This window comes from Chiloscyllium plagiosum, unplaced genomic scaffold (genome assembly GCF_037043375.1).
Source record: "Chiloscyllium plagiosum isolate Xiang-an unplaced genomic scaffold, Cpla_swu_hap1 HiC_scaffold_49, whole genome shotgun sequence".
Classification (NCBI taxonomy): Eukaryota; Metazoa; Chordata; class Chondrichthyes; order Orectolobiformes; family Hemiscylliidae; genus Chiloscyllium; species Chiloscyllium plagiosum.
The window spans coordinates 21,622,534-21,643,587 of NW_028270187.1; the positions used below are offsets into that span (position 1 = coordinate 21,622,534).

General features: G+C 47.2%; 1 long non-coding RNA gene across 1 annotated transcript in view; it reads left to right on the forward strand.

The window, feature by feature from the left end:
* The first annotated feature begins 705 nt into the window (after positions 1 to 705).
* Positions 706 to 21,054, forward strand: part of LOC122548059 (uncharacterized) — a 33,165-nt gene continuing 12,816 nt past the window's right edge. The window contains exons 1-2 of the long non-coding RNA XR_015755081.1: positions 706 to 784; positions 5,033 to 5,160. This is a non-coding gene — a long non-coding RNA (uncharacterized LOC122548059). The remainder of the gene's footprint in view (positions 785 to 5,032; positions 5,161 to 21,054) is intronic.

Here is a 21,054-nt window from a genome sequence, read left to right on the forward strand (position 1 = left end):
CAATATTCCAAGTGTGGACTAACCAGGGCTGTATGGAGCTGCAGCATAACCTCACAGGTCTTAAACTCAATCCCTTGGCTAATGAAAGCTAACACATCACACGCCTTCGTACCATCCCTATCAACTTGGCTGGCATCTTTGAAGGATCTATGGACGTGGACCCCAAGGTTCTTCTATTTCTCCACACTACGAAGAATCCTGCCTTTAACCCAGTAGAGGTTTTCTGCAGAATCATTCAATCTTAAACCCTCCCTATTTTGGTATCTTCCTCCAGTCCCCACAAAACTCATAAACTGTGAAACGTCTTCCCGCCCCTATAATCCTCCTCAGCTCCGTAACCTCCTTTATTGACATGAAACCTCAAAACTACCAAAGCCAATTTTAGCCACTTTAATATTACTAATAACTGCAAAATCCTCCAATCCTGATATTCCTCCCTAACTCTGTAAGCCCCACCATCATCTAGTACCCTTCTGTGGAACATTGCAGAGGAAGAAAGAGTTGTAGAGTCCGGGTCATGTTACGGAGGTAGGAAGGGCTGCAGAACCTGTAGGATGGTACAAATGTAGGAAGGGACGGAGATCCTGCAGGAGGTTAGAGGGAGCGGGATTCATATAACATGCAGGATGGAACCGTGACTGCATTGTGGAACCTGAAGGATATTTTAGTCTGAATGATTCATTTGTTTTTTTTATTAGACTATTGGGCCGATCTTGATGACCTAGTTTTGCTGATGTTTACCAGAATTGGCTGTGCACAGCTTCAGATTCCCAGGCTGGGAAATGTGAGTTCAGATGTGAATATATTTGCCTGACACTGACCTGGTGCTGCTCTAGTAGAAAGTACTCTCCGTGTATCTGGTAACCTCCAGATCGACAGAACTGACCAGAGCTCACCTCATCAAAGCCTTAGTTTAGAATGTTCTATTTTATTATTATTATTTTCAAGTGTCAGTTTCGTGAGATGCAGGAATTGGGGTGATTCAATTTTAAGAGATTGAAACCTTTATCATTGGAGATTGGGAGGCCTTCAAAAATGAGATAACGGCTTTCCAGAGACAGTACATAGTATTCCTGTTAGTGTGGAAGGAAATGCTGGTGGGTGTAGGGTATGCTGGATGACGAGAGAATGAAGATTTTGGTTAAGAAAAAGAAGGAAACATTTGTCAGGTATAGACACGAGAAATCAAGTGAATTCTCAGAATATAAAGGCAGGAGGAGTATACTTAAGAGGGAAATCAGTAGGGTAAAAAGTGGACGTGAGATAGCTTTGACAAATGGTGCTCAGGAGAATCCAAAGGGTTTTTATAAATACATAAACGACAAGAGGGTAACTAGGGAGAAAATAGGGCACCTCCAAGATCAGCAAGGCAGCCTTTGTGTGCAGCCGGAGGAGATGGTGGCGATACTATATAAGTATTTTGCATCAGTGTTTACTGTGGCGAAGGAAATGGAGGATACAGAATGTGGGGAAGGAGATGGTGACCTCTTGAAAAGCGTCCATATCGAAGAGGAGGAGGTGCCGGATGTCTTGAAATGCATAAAAGCGCATAAATCCCCAGGCTCTGATCAGGTGTACCTTGGAATCTGTGGGAAGCGAGGGAAGTTACTGATGGGCCCTTTGCTGATAAATTTGTATCATTGATTATCACAGGTGAGGTGCTTGAAGACTGGAGGTTGGCTAACGTGGTGCCACCATTTAAGAAAGGTGGTAAGGGAAAGCAAGGGAACTACAGACTAGTGAGCCTGACATCAGTAGTGGATAAATTGTTGAAGGGAATCCTACGAGATAGGATTTACATGTATTTAGAAAGGCAAGGAGTGACTAGGGATAGTCAGCATGGCTTTGTGTGTGGGAAATCATGTCTCAAGCAATTGATTGCTCCTTTTGAAGAAGTAACAAAAAGGATTGATGAGGGCCAATCATTAGATGTGATTTCTATAGACTTCAGTGAGGTGCTTGAAATAGTTCCTCATGGGAGATTGTTTAGCAAGGTTAGATCTCATGGAATACAGGGAGAACTGGCTGTTTGGATACAGAATTGCTCGAAGGTAGAAGACAGAGGGTGGTGGCGGAGGGCTGCGTTTGTGGGTGGCATGGTGGCACAGTGGCTGGACTGTTGCCTCACAGCACCAGAGACCCGGGTTCAATTCCCGCCTCAGGCGATTGACTGTGTGGAGTTTGCACGTTCTCCCCGTGTCTGCGTGGGTTTCTCCCTGGTGCTCCGGTTTCCTCCCACAGTCCAAAGATGTGCAGGTCAGGTGAGTTGGCCATGCTAAATTGCCCATAGTGTTAGGTTAGGGGTATGGGTGGGTTTCGCTTCGGCGGGTCGGTGTGGACTTGTTGGGCTGAAGGGCCTGTTTCCACACTGTAATGTAATGTAATCTAATTGATCACACTGGAGGATGATGGTGTGCCACAAAGATCGGTGCTTGTATCACTATGTGTTGTCATTATATTAATGATTTTGACATGAACATAGGAGGTACAGTTAACAAGTTTGCAGATGACGCCAAAATTTGAGATATAGTGGGTAGTGAAGAAGGTTACCTCAGATTACAACGGAATCTGGATCAGATATGCAAATGGGCTGAGAAGTGACAGATGGAGTTTAATTTCGATAAATGTGAGGTGCTGCATTTTGGGAAAGCACATCTGAGCAGAACTTGTACACTTAATGTGAAGGTCCTCGGGAATGTTGCTGAACAAAGAGACCTTGGAGTTCATAAGTCCTTGAAAGTAGAGTCGCAGGTAAGCGGATAGTGAAGACGGTGTTTGGTATGCTTTCCTCTATTGGTCATAGCATTGATTATAGGAGATTGGGGGTCATATTACAGCTGTACAGCACACTGGTTAGGACACTTTTGGAATATTGCGTGCATTTTTGATCTTTTTCCTATTGGAAGGATGTTGTGAAACTTGAAAGTGTTTAGAAAGGTTTTACTAGGATGTTGCCAGTGTTGGAGGATTTGAGCTATCGGGAGAGGCTGAAGTGACTGGGACTGTTTTCCCTGGAGTGTCAGAGGCTAAGGGGTGACATTCTTGAGGTTTATAAAATCATGAGGGGCATGGATAGGATAAACAGACAAGGTTTTTTCCCTTGGTGGTGGAGATCAGAGCTGGAGGGCATAGGTTTAGGGTGAGAGATGAAAGATTTAAAAGGGACCTTAGGGGCAACGTTTTCACGCAGAGTGTGCTTATGTATGGAATGTACTGCCAGAGGAAGTGGTGGAGGCTGGTACAATTGCAGCATTCAGAAGGCATCTGGATTGGTATATGGATAAAAAGGGTTTAGTGGGATATGGGCCAAGTGCTGGCAGATGGGACGAGATTACGATAGGATATCTGGGTGGCGTGGACAAATTGGACCGAAGGGTATGTTTATGTGCTGTACCTCTCTAGGACTCTCTGGGTCCAAATGTTTTCCACTGTTCATTTACAGACTGACATTTTGTTTACCTTGGTCAGTTCTCTCTCAAAATCATGTAATTGGTTTTGTTACTGATGCTTGGGTGTGCTTTATGGTCACTTTAAAATGTCATAATCTCTTTGAATTCCGGTGTAATTTTTTGGAGGATCTTGGTGTGATATTACTCATTCACTCAGCTTCATCACCCAACGGTCGATCTGAGATAGTTACATCCTAGCTATTTGCACAATGTGTTATTCAAAGAAACACTGACAAAAACATTCAAGGAGGATCTTGGAAAATATCACTCTTGCCAATGTGTCTGTCCCAGATTATACAAAGATTGAAGTCTCCAAAAATTATCTCACCACCTTTGCTACAAATTCTAATGAATTCCTGTTTAATGCAGGGATGAGCAATGAAATACTGCAAGGCAGCATAAAAACTGTTCTCCTGCTTATGTTTTTGACACATAGCACCCAGAATTTACATTCAGGCTGATTCAGCTGCATAATCTGTGGCCAAATGCTTTCTCTGTAATCCCTTTGTTATCCATTAGTGTCAGGGTTCCCATCTTGCTTTTCCATTCTGCCTGAGATCCTGTAAGGTTGTTTACTGTTGAATATTTATGTTCCACCTTTTGTTCAACCTGTAACCACGTCTGTCTGGTGACTAAGTCTCATTTTCTCTGTGTCACAAGTCTATTACCTTATTGTAGATACTTTGCCCATTCCAAAAAAAATGATAATTTCCTCTTTCCCACAATGTCCTGTCACAAACTGATTCATTGATGTACAGTTTTCGTTAAACTCTGTCCCTTCCTGTTCCTTTCTGCTTGTCTTCAGCCACATCCCCATGCTGTTCCGAGGCTTCACATTTTCCCTTTGGATTTGGAAAGCTCCTTTCACCTGAAGCCTGTCTCTGCACCCTCCATGTCAGTTTAAAGCCTGTCCATAAACCTACCGACATGACTGGCCAGGACACTGGTCCCAGCAGTGTTAGTTTTAATTCACTCGTGAGATATTGCTGTCTCTGGCTGGCCAGCATCGCATGCCCACTCTGACCAGCCTTAGAGCTGAGTGGCTTTCCAGACCATTACAGAGGGCATTTGAGAGTCAATCCCATTGCTCTGGGTCTGGATTCATATGTAGTCTAGACTGGCAGCCTATAGCAGATTTCCTTACTTAAAGGGTATTAAGTAGTCAGATGGGTATCCCTGCTACCGGCATTAAATTCTGGATGAACAGTCTAGTGAGAGTAACCCGAGGCCATTGCCTGGCCCACTGATATCTCCCTCATCCCTGAGTACTGATCCCAGTGCACCTTCTTCCTGACCGTGATTTGATCCTGATAACTTCCTGCACTCTGGTGATATCACACAGTCTCTCTCCATGTGATATGTGTCACTGTGAGGGTTTAATTGATGCCGGTGACTGCACCTTTTGCAGCTACTCCAGATCCTGAACCAACAGAATTCTCCACTCCAGGGAGATGCAGCAGCACAGGCCAGGGATGGAGACTGGGATTTTCCAGGTCTCGGTGGGACTTGGTGCCATTCTCCATGTGTAACCCTCACTGCATCAGTCTGATTTCCCATTCTGTTCATTTCTCTGTCTCCTGTAGGTACTCAGGATGCTCCTGACTCAGCAGAATTCCCAATTCCTGTTTCGTCCATCACCACACTGAAGACAGTTGGTCAGCCAGAGAGATGGAGAGTGAGATCTGGAGCCTTCAGTAAATCCTGCAGTGAGGTAAGATCACTCAGTGAACAGAGCAGAGTGTATTTAATACATCGAACTTTGGTCCAGAAGACATGACACAGATACAGTGTTGAAGCACGAACACAGAGCATGATGGTCCCAGGCTCAATCCCCACCCTCTTGTTTACTTTCATCTCTGCTGTACTGAGCCTACCTGTGTCAGTATAAGAAGTTGACAGTTATCAATCCAGGCCTGTGCTGTCTTAGTGAGGATCAGTACAACAGAGGGGAAAGCAGGTCTCCCTCAAGGAGATGGTATTGAACCCTGGGATCTTTCTGTTCTATATTCACACATTGTCTTTTGTCGTGTGATAGAGTCATACAGGAAGGAAACATGCCTTTCGGTCCAACTCATTTGTGCCAGTGTCTGGAATACTTGTAATTCCCAGAAAATTTCCTGCTTCTGTAACCTCCACCCACCCCCCCCCCAACCATATTCCCGCGGTATATTTGAAACCTACTCCGATGCTGACGACTCTCCCTGTGTGTAAATTGCTCCAGTGTCGATAACATGCCCAATCTCAATAATCTCATCCTGCGCTCAGTCCAATAATCCCTATTTCTGTAGTCTTGCACAATACTTACGTGCCCCCGTTTCTGTGCACTCCTCCAGCCTGGACCAAAATACCCTCCTGTGTACCTTCCTCAAGCCCCAAGAGAACATAATATCACTGTAACCTTGTGCAGGCCCTATAACACTCCTGCCTACTGGCCTATAGCACCACATGACCTCAGTAACCTGCTCCCAACCTTACTGAGTACCTTATCTGCATAAACACTTCCAGACACTTTTCAAGCCACAACAACACTGCACATCTCTGTTTGCTCCTCCACTCCATATAGTCCTCCCAGCACCTCAAACATTGTCTCTGTGTAAATCTGCAATTTGGGGCAGCACGGTGGCTCAGTGGTGAGTAATGCTGCCTCACTGCGCCAGGGACCCAGGTTCGATTCCAGCGTTGAGTGACTGTCTGTGTGGAGTTTGCACATTGTCCCCGTGTCTGTGTGGCTTTCCTCTGACACTCCAAAGATGTGCAGGTCAGGTGAATTGGCCATTCTAAGTTGCCCATAGTGTTAGGTGCATTGTCAGAGAGAAGTGGGTCTGGGTGGGTTACTCTTTGGTGGGTCGGTGTGGACTTGTTGGGCCGAAGTACCTGTTCCCATGCTGTAGGGTTTCTAATCTAAACTCTCCCTCTGCATTCCATATTATTGTCCCTAAATATATCCCTCTATCCATAAACAGCCCCAAACCCTTCAAACCTCCAAGTCTGTGTGAACTCCCACAGTTCCAACATCCCTCCTTCACTGTGTTACCCTTTTCAGTCCTGAAACATTCTGAAAATGTGGACATCCTACAATCCTCCCTATCTGCGTAATCCTCTCAGGTTCCTGTAACACCCCCGATCTGTGGAACCAACTCCAATGCTTGTGACTCTCCCGATCAGTTTCTACAAGACTGGCTATCTATGTAACATCCTCCTGTCGCTATCACCCGCCCTGTCAATGTAAGCTCCTCCAGTCTCCCCATCAATCTAATCATCTCCATAACCTTCTCCAGCTCTTACACCCCTATCTGTGTAAACGTTACATTCCCCTACAACTATCCCTAAAGCAGAAACCTCCTCCAGTGTCTGCAATACTCCTTATCTGTGTTAGTGTCTCCAGGCTCTATTGCTGTTCCTGTCTCTGTAAGCTCTGACAGATTGTCCAGCTTTCCGGTCCATATAATTTCCAGAACCTCAGCATCCGACATCAACAAATGAATTCATTAACTACAGCCTTCCATATCTCTGTTCGTCCCTCAATTCCATCAAACTTCATAGTCTCTGTAAAAAGCACCATTCCATAAAATACTCCCTGTCTGCGTAAGCTACCCCAATCCTATACTGAGAAGCCTCACTGTACTTTTGATCACCTGTGGTCCCTTCAGATCTCCCTGTATCTTCCCTGACTCCAATGAATACAGCTCATCTCATGTTATAACTCCTCTAACTCATGTTACTCCCCATCTCTGTGATATTCTTCAGTTACTGCAATTCTAATTCTTTATCTCCAGAGCTTCCAATCCTCCTGATCAATGTAAGGTTATTGATCTCCTACAGCATGTTTAACACCTCTAGCAGCCTCCAACTCCTCAATACATCCTGTTGCTGTAACCTTCTCAAATGCTACAGCTCACTGTCTTTGTAATATCTTCAGTATCTGCAACCCTGTTGATTTTTGTCACCTCCTCCAGAACAGCACTCCACATCTCTGTGTAACTGATGAGAATGCTGTAAACCTGCCTTCACAGTCCTCAGTATCTCTCTGAACTCCTGCAGCCCTACAACCCTCAGTATCTCTGGTTCCTCCAATCCCTATAATTCTCCCTGGCTGTGTGAACTGATCCAGCCCCTTCAACCCTCCCTATCCCACTCACTCCTGCAGCTCCAACTACTGTCCATTTCAGTGTAATTCCTGGCACCAACAATCCTCCCGGTCTCTATAAACTCCTGCAGCTCCAACTACCACCCCAATCTGTGTAATCTCTAGTCCGTCCAAACCTCCCTTTCTGTAGCTCCAAATACCACCCAATCTGTCTAATCTCCAGTGCCTACAACCGTCCCTTTCTCTAAAATCTTCTATAGTTCCAACTACCACCAATATCTGTGTAATCTTCAGTCCCGACAACCCTCCCAGTCTCTGTATCTCCTGAATCTCCAACGACCACCCCTATCTGAGTAACCTCTAGTCCCTATATTCCTCCTGAGCTCTGTAACTCCTTCAGGACTGATAACCCTGTAACTCTCCTTGACATCTTTCAGCCCGACAACCGATCAGAAATCTAATCACCAACAGTGATCTCAAACCACCCGAGCTCTGTAACATTCTCCAGTCTCTACAACCCAGCTTTTCTCTGTTAGTTTCTCTGGTAACTGTATTCCCTTTTATCTCCAGTTACAGATCCTTGCTCAGGGAAACAATGTCTCAGTACTGAATCTGTAAGAACACACGAATCTTCGTTGTATCAATAAATTTGCCTCATTTTCTAAAATTTAATGACGGCAAGTTCAACCTTCTCCACCTCTTCTTATCAATATCCCTCCATTTTGAAGATTAGCCTGGTGAACCTTCTCTGGGCTTCCTCCAATGCAAGGACATTTTCCCTCCAGATAGGGGACCAAACCAGTTCACTGTATTCTCACTGTGGGCTGACTGGAGTCCTCTATAGTTGTTACAAGCCTTCCCTATTTTTATTCTCCATTCCCTTTGGAATCAATGCCAGCTCTTCTCTTTGTCCTGCTTGCCCTGTATACCACCTTTCTGAGATTTATACACAAGGATTCCCAAGTTACTCTGTGATGTAGCTTTCTGCAGTTGATCTGAAACCAAGAAGTGACATCAATAATCAGGAAGGTGCTGGAATGTATGGTAAACAATATGCCAGAAATGCGAATTGCACAGTTAGAAACCTATGGAAAAAGCGCAGTCCATACGACCATCATTTATAGGAGTAGAATTAGGCCATTCGGTCCATCGGGTCTATTTCACTATTCGATTATGGTTGAATTGTTTCTCAACCTCGTTCTCTCACTCACTCCCTGTAACCCTTAATCTCCTTACTCATCAAAAACCTAGCTATCTCTGAATCACTTAGCACCCACAGCCCCATGAGGTAGTGAGTTCCACAGATCCATCACCCTCTGGCTGAATAAATTCCTCCACATCTCTATTCGAAAGGGTCGTCCCTTCACTCTGAAGCTGTGCCCTTGGCCCCTAGTCTCTCCTGCTCATGGAAACATCTTGCCCTCGTCCACACCATCTAGGCCCCTCAGTATTCTGTAAGTTTGAATGAGATTCTGCCGCTGCCTATGAAACTTCATCAAGTGCAGACCCAGAGACTTCACCTGCTCCGCATATGACACAAATTTCATCCCTGGGATTGTTTTTGGAAACCCATTTCTCGAACCCATTCACTTCCTTTGTCCAGACTCTTAATGTATAACGCGTAGAGTGTAGTCCCAACACTGACCCCTGCGGAGCTCCCCTCATCACCAGTTCCCATCGTGAAAAAGACCCCTTTCTTCACACTCTCTGCCTTGTGCCAATCAAACAAATCCTCTACCCATGCTAAGCATGTTGTTCTGAAATGGAAATTTCATTTCACACACACTGCTGGATTTATTTTTCAGTCTGGCTATAAACAGCAGAGTTTCACCATTACCTTCCCATCTGTAATTCCCTGGAGAAGGTGGTGGTGAGCTGCCTTCCTGACCCATTGCAGTCCTTTGGGTGTAGGAACAGACACAGTGCTGGGAGGATGGTGCGTGTCTTGGAGGGCACCTTGGAAATGCTGGTGTTCCCGTGTACCTGGAGCTCCTGTCCTTCCAGGGTATAGTGGTTCCAGGTTTATGAAGGGCTGTTGAAAGACCCTGCCTGTGTGACCTCTATTCGAAAGGGTCTGAAGAAGGGCTTATGCCCGAAACGTCGATTCTCCTGTTCCCTGGATGCTGCCTGACCTGCTGCGCTTTTCCAGCAACACATTTTCAGCTCTGACCTCAGTGCTAATTGTAGATCTTTTATTCCTTCATTTATTAATGAACACGAGCTTTGTTGGCTGACCCAGCATTTATTGTTGAGTTTGAGTTGTCCCTGAGAAGGTGGTGGTGAGCTGCCTTCCTGAGCCACTGCTGTTGTTATCTGAGTACCCTCCAGCAGGCACTACAACACTCCTCATGTCTGTAACTGCATACAGATAATGCAGCTCTCCCTTTCATATCTGACATCCTCCCCGCCATATAAATCTGACGGTTCCTCACAATATCTCACCTCCTCCATTCCCATCTGTGCTAGAGATCACTAAAATTTCTTTATTCTTGTTTAAACTTCTGATCACCAAAAATCTCTCCCTTTTTAAAATTGTAACTCCTTCAGTTTCTGTTACTCTCCATCTCACTGTAATCAATGACAGCACAGGTTCCCTTCCTAAATGTCTATAATTATAATGGTTGTATGTGTTAAATTGGCGCTTTTCTTCCTCCTTACACATCTCAGGACTTCCAGCCCCTACAATTCCACTATTTGGAATGCCCCCATTCTCTGCATCTCCTCATGTTCTGAGGGTCCTTGAATACCACCAGTGCCCCAAAGGTTTATGTTCCCCCCAGTTACTGCAAGTCTTCTCACTCTGTCACATGCAAGTCTGTCACATCCAAGTCTCCATCCAAGTCTCCAGGACCAGACAACATTTGCTGGATGTCAATTTCCTTTTATTGAAGTCTACACATCACCGTAACCAGTTCAGAAAAAGCTCCGTCATGAACAAGCCACCATCTCTCTATTTCCTTTGCCTTTTTCAGTGTCTGAAACTCTCACAGTATCTTCCAGTAAGCTTCTTTAGTTGCTGCAGGTCTGCCTAGCTCCCCAGATAACTTGTTCCATCCCATATAGCTCGCTCAATCACTGTAAAACCCTCTGCTCTGTCTAATCCTCCTCTTTCCCACTGTCTTCCAGGCACAACAGCGATCCTGTAAGAGAGCAGAGCAGAATGCGATGTTATAAATCTCAGCTGAGGCTTGAGGCCTACCATTACCTGGGAGTCACAAAGGGAGAGAACCTGAGAGAGATCAGCACAGAGCGGGTGAATATAAATCAGCAGCGAGGATCGAGGCCGGCTGGGACTTGGAGTTAGAGAAGCAGCAGAGCAGGAGGCTTGAAATCAGCACCGAGTCACAGAGGAAGTGACCATGTGAGGGAGCAACTTGGAGCAGGAGCATGAGGCTAACATACCTGGGAGTTACAGAGGCAGCAACGTGGGAGGATATAAATCAGCACTGAGGATCAAGGCCTTACCGTGCCTAGGAGTCACAGAGATGGTGACCTTGTGAGGGAGAGGAATGGAGGTGGAGCTGGAGTATTACACGTACCTGGGAGTCACAGAGACGGTGACCCTGTGAGGGAGCAGAGTGCAGTGGGAGCCGGAGGATTACATGTACCTGGGAGTCACAGAGACGGTGACGCTGTGAGGGAGCAGAGTGCAGTGGGAGCTGGAGGATTACATGTCCCTGGGAGTCACAGAGACGGTGACCCTGTGAGGGAGCAGAGTGCAGTGGGAGCCGGAGGATTACATGCACCTGGGAGTTACAGAGACGGTGAAGCTGTGAGGGAGCAGAGTGGAGTACAAGCTGGAGTACTACATGTACCTGGGAGTTACAGAGACGGTGACGCTGTGAGGGAGCAGAGTGGAATACAAGCTGGAGTACTACATGCACCTGGGAGTTACAGAGACGGTGACGTTGTGAGGGAGCAGAGTGGAGTACAAGCTGGATACTACATGCACCTGGGAGTTACAGAGACGGAGACGCTGTGAGGGAGCAGAGTGGAGTTGGAGCTGGAGGGGGACATGTACCTGGGAGTTACAGAGACAGTGACCCTGTAAGGGAGCAGAGTGCAGTTGGAGCTGGAGGAGGACATGTACCTGGGAGTTACAGAGACGGTGACCCTGTGAGGGAGCAGAGTGCAGTGGGAGCCGGAGGATTACATGTACCTGGGAGTCACAGAGACGGTGACGCTGTGAGGGAGCAGAGTGCAGTGGGAGCTGGAGGATTACATGTCCCTGGGAGTCACAGAGACGGTGACCCTGTGAGGGAGCAGAGTGCAGTGGGAGCCGGAGGATTACATGCACCTGGGAGTTACAGAGACGGTGACGCTGTGAGGGAGCAGAGTGGAGTACAAGCTGGATACTACATGCACCTGGGAGTTACAGAGACGGTGACGCTGTGAGGGAGCAGAGTGCAGTTGGAGCTGGAGGAGGACATGTACCTGGGAGTTACAGAGACGGTGACCCTGTGAGGGAGCAGAGTGCAGTTGGAGCTGGAGGAGGACATGTACCTGGGAGTTACAGAGACGGTGACCCTGTGAGGGAGCAGAGTGCAGTTGGAGCTGGAGGAGGACATGTACCTGGGAGTCACCGAGATGGTGACCCTGTGAGGGAGCAGAGTGCAGTTGGAGCTGGAGGAGGACATGTACCTGGGAGTCACCGAGATGGTGACCCTGTGAGGGAGCAGAGTGCAGTGGAAGCTGGAGGAGGACATGTACCTGGGAGTCACCGAGATGGTGACCCTGTGAGGGAGCAGAGTGCAGTGGGAGCTGGAGGAGGACATGTACCTGGGAGTCACCGAGATGGTGACCCTGTGAGGGAGCAGAGTGCAGTGGGAGCTGGAGGATTACACGTACCTGGGAGTCACCGAGATGGTGACCCTGTGAGGGAGCAGAGTGCAGTTGGAGCTGGAGGAGGACATGTACCTGGGAGTCACCGAGATGGTGACCCTGTGAGGGAGCAGAGTGCAGTGGGAGCTGGAGGATTACACGTCCCTGGGAGTTACAGAGACGGTGACGCTGTGAGGGAGCAGAGTGGAGTTGGAGCTGGAGGAGGACATGTACCTGGGAGTCACAGAGATGGTGACCCTGTGAGGGAGCAGAGTGGAGTGGGAGCTGGAGGATTACATGTACCTGGGAGTTACAGAGACGGTGACCCTGTGAGGGAGCAGAGTGGAGTTGGAGCTGGAGGAGGACATGTACCTGGGAGTCACCGAGATGGTGACCCTGTGAGGGAGCAGAGTGCAGTGGGAGCTGGAGGATTACACACACCTGGGAGTCACAGAGATAACTTTCTGCTGCTGGGACCTACCTGCACTGAGTTTGAAAGAAATGCAAGAGCCATCACAGGAAAGGCTGTAAAGTCACTGGTTGATAAATACACTGTTATTAGTGACTGTCAGTTAATTGTTGTAAGTCAGCAAATTTATTTTTTCAACTTCTGAAATAAGGGTTGAAAACAGAAATAAGAGGGACAAGTGAAATTGTGAGCCAATATAATAAATTACCCTCAGTAAGCCACAGTTGAATAAGGGACTTAACATTCGGGAAATAGCAATATGGTTAACTTCATTCTAAGTAATTAATTACATTACTCCAGGCATGTTGTATTTTAAGACATGGTTAGACATACCTATCAGATGGAAAATGTGTTCTGTTACATTGGGAAGTCATAGCCCCCTGCTTGTGTCCTAGATGGACACTGGGTCATGGAGCTCAGACAGTGACTAGAGACCCTATGGGAGATCTGTGGTGCTGAGAGTTAGGTGGATAACACACACGCAGAGCAAATCACCCTGCAGACATGACGGCCTGGAAAAAGGAAGAGTCTGGGGAACTAAGCAATCGGAGAGAAACAGTCAGGGAATACAAGAATATCCTGGTGTCTCCCTCCCAATTCAGATTCCCAGTTTGGAAGCTGATGAAGGTATTGGCTGCTCAGAGGAGTGAAGTCAGAGCCATGTCTGTGGCCCCACAAGCAGCCTGACTGTACAGGAGTGGAGGGAGAAGGAAGGAGAAGCAATAGGCACAGGGGAGTCAGGAAAGTGAAGAAGGTGTCAGTGTTTCTGTAATTCCAGGATAGTGGGGTTAAGAATGTCACGGTGGCTGCAGGACATTCGTCTGGGGGACAATGAGCAGTCAAAGGTCATGTCCCTGTTGGTAGGAACGACCTGGGTAGGAAGGGTGAAGTGGTCTGGGAGTCAGAATTTAGGGAGCTAGGTGGATGGTTAGCAAGCCAGTCCGCAAATGTAGCAATCCCTGGAATACTCCCATTGCCGTGTCCAAGTGAGAACAGGACTCAGAGTTTTAGGTAGATGAGAGTGTGACTGGAACGATCGTGCTGCAGGAAGGGCTTCAGATTCCTGGGACTGGTTCAGGAGAAGGCAGCAACTGTACAAGCTGGATGGGCTAACATGACAGAGCTGGGACTGAATTCCTTACGGGGTATGTGGGAGGGATTGAAAATAACTTGGTGTGTGCTTAGGATCCAAAAAGGAATAGAAGAGGAGACTACCAGGATTCTCAAAATAATGGGAGATGCAGTTGGTACTAATTTACAACAACAAGTCTATCAGTGGAAGATGGAGTAAGAACGAAAGCCTTAATCTGAGGTACTCTGCATGGACGTGAATACTCGGAATGTGCGGAGTTCCAGATGCAGATTGTGGAAATCTGATGGACGGATCACCGAGAGCTGGCTCAAGGAATGGCAGGACTGGGTGTTAAATATTGCTGGGTATAAGGGATTCTGAAATGATAAAAGGGAAGGGAAAGGATGAAGGTAGAAGTATTGGTTTAGATTAGCGTTAGTTTAGGAGTCCAAGAGAAAGAGGATCCGTCCAAGAACAGAATGAATTTGGCTGGAGCTACAGAACAACAAGTGTACAATTATACTGTGAGATACAGTCTGTCAGCCAGGAACCATTGGAAAGGATGGAGGGAATAAATAGGCAGGTTCATTTGAGAGCGATGACAATACTACAGATCGGTTATACTGCGAAACTTAATGTTTCCAGATATAGACCGGGATACTGGTGGTGAAAGGTCACGAGGGGCAAGTGTTCCTGGGTTACATCGAGGAGGGCTGACTGCAGGAGTATGTTTCCAGCCTAAGAGGGCATGTACTGTTGGACCTGGTCCTTGGGAAAGAGGTGGGGCAAGTGGATCCAGTGTCAGTAGGGGAACGTTTTGGGGCGCAGCGATCATTTTATTGTAAAGATCAGGGTGATGGTAGAGAATGATGTGCAATAATTGAGAGTGAGAAACATTAGTTGACTGAGAGCAGCCTTCAATGGGGCAAGAAAGAAGCTGGGAACCTTTCAACAAGGCCAGTGAAATTGCAGCTTTCAATAGAGTGAACCAGGTCAGATTGAGCTGGGATTATGGAGATGTTGCTGCAGTGTGACCATGACTGAGAACTGAATAAACAAACGTTTTCCCGATTTTTACAGGTAGGTTAAATAGGCCAACACAGTGAAATAGCATTGTGGATAAAGAATGGGATCATTATTATCGTGATTCTAATCAATTTACACACTGCTCCTCCCTGCCCTCACCGCTCATCCCTGCGTATTGATTATGTCAAACATTGGTAACCTTTGAAAATTTCAGAAAATAGCACAGTATAGAGGAGATCACTCTGTCCACTGTCTGTGTTGGTAAAGATGTGATGTTGTTTTTTAAAGCCCTAGTTCTGTCTCCCCGGACAGTGTAGGACTTCAAGTGCAGACCGTTATTAAAATGGTTTGAGAGTTTCTGCCTCTACTCGGCTTCCATGTGTGACACCCAGATCCCGACCATACTCTGGGTGAAATAACAACTTTCCTCACCACTTCTCAAATATTTCAACAAATTACATTAAATATTCGCCGCTCGTAACTGAGCTCTTCAACGGGAACAAGGTGTTCTCTCCCTTTCTAACCAGGCTCCTGACAATATGTGCACCCCAATCAAATCTCCTGTCAGCATCCACCATTTCAATTTTTCTTCATAACTGCACTTCCACTGTCACAGGATAGCGAATCTCCTCTGTACCCTGTCCAGTCCAATTCCATCCTTCCATGTGATGGGGTGACCAGAACTGTACTCTGTGCCCAAGCTGTGACTGAACTCATTATTTATACAGTTCCTGCATAAGCTTGCTGCTTTGAAGTTCCGTATTTTGTCTGATAGAGGAAATAATGCCATTTGCTATATTAACAAGATTATTAATGTTTCCAGTTTCCTTCTGCCCACACTGACTATACTGTCATTTATTGTACATATCTCTCTATTGTTGATGTCCCCAAATGCCTTGCCTTGCACTTCACTGGGTTGTTTGCTCCATTCACCTGGATCCTATAGTTTCTGTTTTTAAACTGTCTGCCATGGAATCTCCCGTCAAATCCGAGTAAGTCACATGCAGATACAGGTTACTGCCTCAGACCGACACAGTTAGATTAATTACACACGATCTTCCTTGAACAAATCCAGACTGATCATCCTGGAGTCCCAGGGACTTCTTCAGTGACCGTTTATCCACTGTCTCAGAATTCCAGCTGCGACCTATTAAGTCATTCCCTTGCTCCACATTAAACAAAGCTGCGGTGTTAGCCATTCTCCAGTCCTGCGGCACCATCCCTGCATCCAGTGAGGATTGGATAATGTGGGTAACTATAAGGCAGGGGATTTTCCCCGGCTCCTTTTAACAGTCTAAAACATTGTGTTACCCCTATTTTAAGGATTTGAATCTCCTGTAAAATTCTCCGCTCCAAGTTTGTTGCTCCCAACATTTCGCACTGCATCCCTATTTTAGTTCAGACAGACAGAGGCCTAAGCCATCTAATGATTTGGTCAAGTCTCATTTTAGACGGGTTTCATGGAGGGTTTCTCTCCACAAGGTGAAGTGCAAATTCTCATAATACCATCACCAATCTGTCTCATTAACTACCTTCCCTGCCCACATGGTCTTCCTCTCATCTGACACCAAGCAGATGTTTATTTTTCCCTTTGTCATAACAACTGCCCACTGCCTGGATATCCCAGAATGCACCAGCCTTCCTGTTACAGGGGCCTTCTTTAAAAAGTCATTATACTCTTGGATTGTCAATCCGAAACTTGCCTGGACATGGCAGAGGGGGTAAAACTGGGGTTTCACTTTGAGACCAAGCCGCTGAGGTTCTGGTGGATGGCACGGTGCAAGAGAGGGACATTATCTTCCTCCAGGACTGGCAAGGGAGGCCATGACACTACACCCTGCCAGCTTGGTTGGAGGTTGATCCATGTGTCAGTGAGGTGCCAGCCTTCTTAGTGAATGCCAAGTAGTGTCGGAAGGAGGTCAGTGACCATCTCCACGTCACCATGGTAAGTGCCACCACCTGCACTTTGTGACCTCGCCCTCACTGTCTCTCTGTTACTGCACCCACCTCCCACAAAGGCTCATGTTCTCCCACTGTCACTGAATGCAGCACCTTCTCTCGGTCTGTACCAACTGTTACAAGCAATTCCACTTCCCTGGAAGGAACCACCCCACACGAGAGCAGAAACAGCCAAGAGGAATAGGGGTTCCCCAACATTCAGCTCCTCACCCCATGACAGGGGAAGGATCCTGACCCTAACAACCATGAAAGGCTGACTGACCGTGTCCAAGCTCCCGGACTGGGATCTGAGACACTTCTTGTCTCACTGCACTGGGCACCGTGACTGACTGTGGACAATGATATCAAGCTTCCTGGGTTTGTGTCTGTGCTTAACACCAAAACAATGCAGCAGGCGGGTGAGCCTGGTAGCTCTGGCTAAGGGGAAACACTGCTGGGGGCAGGGTAAGGCAAGGCAATAATTCTGTGAGTATTCAAGTCAGTTCAAAGTGAGTGTGTACAAACACCGAGTGAGCAGACCAGAGGGACAGGCCATGAGCTGGGTGTGTGTCAATGAGCACAGTGTCCTTGCAGCAGCATTGAGTGTGTACAAACACGGAGAGAGCAGCCCAGAGGGACAGTCCATGAACTGGGTGGGTGTCCCTGAGCACAGTGTCCTTGCAGCAGCATTGAGTGTGTACAAACACGGAGTGAGCAGCCCAGAGGGACAGTCCATGAACTGGGTGGGTGTCCCTGAGCACAGTGTCCTTGCAGCAGCATTGAGTGTGTACAAACACGGACTGAGCAGGCCCAGAGGGACAGTCCATGAGCTGGGTGTGCGTCCCTGAGCACAGTGTCCTTGCAGGAGTATCGCAAGGAGAGTTGTCAGTGCACCCTGAGCTGTAGCATTGAAGTACAGAAGCGTACTGTCAGTGTGTCGGAAATGTGCTGGGATGGCATGGTGAGGCTGGCATGTGTCAGATGCCTGCATTGGTGGGTGTGGAGTACATGCAGCTTCTGTCTGTGCAGTGTCCGCCGAGATGTTGGTGTCCAAGATAGAAGGTGGTCGGAGCGAGGGGCGAGATGAAGTCACCAGTTACCAGCTCGGACTTTCACGTCCAATTCTCCATATTGATTTTCTCTGCTGTGCGTGGGAGGGTATGAAGCTGCAAGTTGTTGAGAGATCCATTGAATGTGGCTGTTGATCATCAGTCATCATTCAGTCAACATCTTGCCATTCCCGCACAAATCTTGTTTTAAAGAACAGTCCAGCACAGGAACAGGCCCTTCATCCTAGCAAGCTCGCCCTGACACATGATGCCATTCTAAAGTTAAAATAAAAGTTTTTGCTCTGATACCTTCTATGTCATTCTATTCTCTACTTAGTAATACTTCTGCCAACATGCCTCTTAAACCTTGCTATATTGGCTTCTTCCCCTCTATCAGTGCATTCCAGGCACTTTCACATTCTGTCTGGAACAGCGAAAAAAAACCTTACCTATCACATCTCCTGAACTTTCTCCCTTTTACCTAAAACCGAACTGTCCTTCTATCTATGCCTCTGATAATTTTGTAAATATCTATCAGGTAGCCCCATAGCCAATGATGCCCAGCTGCACACAAACCATGTTTGTTCAATATCTCCTTCTGGCTAATACCCTCCAGACCAGAAAAGATCCTGGTAAAACTTTTCCATACCATCTCCAACACTTCCATATCGTTCTGCTGGTGGGGCAACCAGTACTGTACACAATATTCTAAATGTACCTCGAACTAAGTTTCCCTACAACTGCAATATGACCTGCTAATGTTCATACTTCATGCTGCGCTGTATGTCTGCAAGTTTGCCGTCAGTCTTCTTGATCACCCTATCCACCCATTTTGCTACTTCCAGGGACTGAGGAGCTGTACACCTCGATCACTTCGGATGTTGATGCGGCCATTAATTTTTCCATCCACTTTATACTTCTCTCCTGCATTAAACCTTCTAAAATACATCACGTCGCAACTGCCCAGATAAAATTACATCCGTGTTTTTTCTGTCCAAGTCTGAAGCTGACCTAAATCCTGCTGTATTCTCTGGCAATCATCCTCATAATTTGCAACTCCACCAGTCTATTTATACATCTCCAGTCACAAAAACACTGTTCCATCACTACTCTGTCTTCTATGACCAAGCAGTTCTCTATCCATCTTACTAACTGACCGCTGATCCCATTTCACTTCATCTTCTGTATGACCCTGCCATAAGGAACCATATCGAAGGCCTTGCTAAGGTCCAATCGGCCAACATCGAGCCCCATGCCCTCATCAATCAATTTTGTCATTTCCTCAAAATAATCCATCACGTTTGTGAGACAGGATATTCCCCACACAACTGTGTTGCCTGTTACTCGTAAGTCCATACTAGAGTCCTGTTGGAGTTGCACTCATTCAGACAAGTGACTATTCCATCATATTCCTGACTTGAACCTTGGAGTTTAGATTAGATTCCAGACATTGTGGAAACAGTTCCAACAGCCCAACCAATCCACACCAACCAGCAGAAGAGCAACCCAACCAGATCCATTCGCCTGCCCTACACTTAACCCTGACTAATTGCCCTAACACTGTGGGCAATTTAGAATGGCCAATTCGGCTGACCTGCACATCTTTAGACGGTGGGAGAAAACCGGAGCACCTGGAGCAAACGCACGCAGACGCTGGGGGAATGTGCAAACTCCACACAGACACCCAAGGCCGGAGTTGAACCTAGGACTTTGGTGCTGTGAGGCAGCAGTACTAAGCACTGAGCTCTTGATGGTTACTGAAGAGTGGGAGGTATGTTAGGCCGTGATGGTTACTGTACAGTGGGAGGTATGTCGGGCTGTGATGGTTACGGTACAGTGGGAGGTATGTCGAGCCATGACAGTGACTGTACAGTGGGAGGTATGCTGGGCCGTGTGACAGTGACTGTACAGTGGGAGGTATGTCGAGCTGTGATGGTTACTCCACAGTTGGAGGTATGTCGGGCAGTGATGGTTAGTGTACAGTGGGAGGTATGTCAGGCCATAATTGTTACTGTACAGTGGGAGATATGTTGAGCCGTGATGGTTACTGTACAGTAGGGCGTATGTCGGGCCGTGATGGTTACTGTACAGTAGGGCGTATGTCGAGCCATGACAGTGACTGTACAGTGGGAGGTATGCTGGGCCGTGTGACAGTGACTGTACAGTGGGAGGTATGTCGAGCTGTGATGGTTACTGTACAGTAGGGCGTATGTCGGGCCGTGATGGTTACTGTACAGTAGGGCGTATGTCGGGCCGTGATGGTTACTGTACAGTAGGGCGTATGTCGGGCTGTGATGGTTACTGTACAGTGGGAGATATGTCGGGCCGGGATGGTTACTGTACAGTGGGAGGTATGTCGGGCTGGGATGGTTACTGTACAGTGGGAGGTATGTTGGGTCGTAAGGGTTACAATACAGTGGGAGGTATGTCAGGCCGGTTTGGTTACTGTACAGTGGAGGGTATGTCAGACCATAATGGTTACTGTACAGTGGGAGGTATGTCAGGCCGTGATGGTAACTGTACAGTGGGTGGTATGTCGAGCCGTGACAGTGACTGTACAGTGGGAGGTATGTTGGGCTGTGATGGTTACTGTACAGTGGGAGGTATGTCGGGCCGTGACAGTTACTGTACAGTAGGAGGTATGTCGGGCTGTGACGGTTACTGTAGAGTGGGAGGTATGTCAGACCGTGATGGTTACTGTACAGTGGGAGGTATGTCAGACCGTGACGGTTACTGTACAGTGGGAGGTATGTCGGGCCGTGATGGTTACTGTACAGTGGGAGGTATGTCGGGCCGTGACGGTTACTGTACAGTGGGAGGTATGTCGGGCCGTGATGGTTACTGTACAGTGGGAGGTATGTCGGGCCGTGACGGTTACTGTACAGTGGGAGGTATGTCGGGCCGTGATGGTTACTGTACAGTGGGAGGTATGTCAGACCGTGACGGTTACTGTACAGTGGGAGGTATGTCGGGCCGTGATGGTTACTGTACAGTGGGGGGTATGTCGGGCCGGGATGGTTACTGTACAGTGAGAGGTATGTCAGACCGTGATGGTTACTGTACAGTGAGAGGTATGTCAGACCGTGATGGTTACTGTACAGTGGGGGGTATGTTGGGACGTGATGGTTACTGTACAGTAGGGG